General features: G+C 43.4%; 1 pseudogene; it reads left to right on the plus strand.

Moving 5' to 3' along the window:
- Positions 1–1,826, plus strand: part of LOC112112653 — a 3,035-nt pseudogene extending 1,209 nt beyond the window's left edge.
- Positions 1,827–2,334: the final 508 nt, after the last annotated feature.

Genomic DNA, 2,334 nt, shown 5'->3' on the forward strand with positions numbered 1-2,334 from the left:
GTTCATATCCATTTGTTCTTGTGTCCACATTGGTACTGAGCTTAAATAATTCCTCTCCCTCCCTGGTATTTATCCCTCTGATATATTTATAGAGAGCAATCATATCTCCCCTCAGCCTTCTTTTGGTTAGGCTAAACAAGCCAAGCTCTTTGAGTCTCCTTTCATAAGACAGGTTTTCCATTCCTCGGATCATCCTAGTAGCCCTTCTCTGTACCTGTTCCAGTTTGAATTCATCCTTCTTAAACATGAGAGACCAGAACTGCACCCAGTATTCCAGATGAGGTCTCACCAGTGCCTTGTATAACGGTACTAACACCTCCTTATCTTTACTGGAAATACCTCACCTGATGCATCCCAAGATTGCATTAGCTTTTTTCACAGCCATATCACATTGGCAGCTCATAGTCATCCTGTGATCAACCAATACTCTGAGGTCCTTCTCCTCCTCTGCTACTTGCAAGTGATGCATTCCCAGCTTATAACAAAAATTCTTGTTATTAATCCCTAAATGCATGACCTTGCACTTTTCATTATTAAATTTCATCCTATTACTATTACTCCAGTTTACAAGATCATCCAGATCTTCCTGTAGGATATCCCAGTCCCTCTCTGTATTGGCAATACCTCCCAGCTTTGTGTCATCCGCAAACGTTATTAGCGCATTCCCATTTTTTGTGCCAAGATCAGTAATAAAAAGATTAAATAAGATTGGTCCGAAAATCGATCCCTGAGGAACTCCACTAGTAACCTCCTTCCAGCCTGACAGTTCACCTTTCAGTATGACCCGTTGTAGTCTCCCCTTTAACCAGTTCCTTATCCACCTTTCAGTTTTCATATTGAGCCCCATCTTTTCCAATTTAGCTAATAATTCCCCATGTGGAACCGTATCAAATGCCTTACTGAAATTGAGGTAAATTAGATCCACTGCATTTCCTTTGTCTAAAAAATCTGTTACCTTCTCAAAGAAGTCTTCTTCATATAAGTTCTAGCTCTAGCAGGGAATGGCCTCATGATTGTAATCGTAAGGGCTGACCAGCATCTCCAGATCCTGATGTATTTCTTCCTGAGTAACCTTTCCTTCCTAGAGATCTGGTACACCACTGTCATCATACCCAAAATGTTGGAGACGTTCCTGGTGGCTAGAACGACCATCTGTGTTTATTGCTGCCTAGTGCAGTCATTCTTTCACTTCTTCTCGGGCGTCACTGAAATTCAGCCATGTCCTTTGACCACTATATCGCTATATGCAAACCCCTGCACTACAGCACCATCATGACCAAGAAAGTCTGCTTCCTTTTGGCTCTCGGAGCCTGGGCATTGGGCTTCTTGATTATCTTCTCCCAGGCTGCTTTGCTCCTGCAGTTGCTGTTCTGTACCGATAACATGATCAACCATTTTTATTGTGACATTGGGCCCCTCTTGAAACTGGCCTGTGCAGACACAAGCGTCATCGAGTTCCTTGGCTACCTGGGGTCCGTCAACATCATACCAATCAGCCTGCTCTGAGGAGTGGTGTCTTACACCTACATCATCACTACCATACTCTACATCCACTCCACTAGTGCGCACCAGAAGGCATTTTCCACCTGCACGTCCCATCTCACTGTGGTCTCCATACTGTACAGAGCGGTTGTCTTAATGTATTTGAAACCCATGGCTCACTCCTCCCTCAGTCCCAACAAGGTTGTGTCTGTCCTCAACACTGTCCTAACCTCCTTGCTGAACGCCTTCATATATCCCATAAGGAACAAAGAGGTGAAAACAGCCCTGAGGAAAGCTATGAGCAAGAGAAAGACTCGGTCAGAATGTCTGTGGTTCCTGAGAGGGTAAAGAAATGATATCGTTTTCTGGTTTTGCCACAGACTGTTGACCTTCACTGCAAACAAGATGTGTTTTCACATTGACATGCATAGTTCCAATGGAGACAAGGTAAATGTAGTTTTTAATCTCATTATTATTAGTGGTGGTAAAAAGCACGTGGAACGTAGGGGGTTGACTTTGATGAGCTACATCAAGGCTAAATTACCTGTGCCCTGTCTCCACCAGGATCTTACACCATGTTATCCCTCTCATTAGGAGAAAACACCTATTTTCGCAGTGAAGACAAAGCCATAACAAAGGAGAGATTTTCAAAGGCCAGGACAAGAGTTGGGCATGCAACTCCCATTGACTTATAATGGGAATTGATCACCGCAATGCCCTTTATGCTTTTGGAAACCTCCACATAAGGATCTGAGTCCACTGAAGTCCATGATGGTCTCACCATTGATTTCAAAAGATTTTTGGATCCAGCTCTATTGGGAAGAATTGGAAGGAAGGGTTATCTGGTAGGAT

Source organism: Terrapene carolina, unplaced genomic scaffold, assembly GCF_002925995.2.
Source record: "Terrapene carolina triunguis isolate 2854851 unplaced genomic scaffold, T_m_triunguis-2.0 Scaffold543, whole genome shotgun sequence".
Taxonomy (NCBI): domain Eukaryota; kingdom Metazoa; phylum Chordata; order Testudines; family Emydidae; genus Terrapene; species Terrapene triunguis.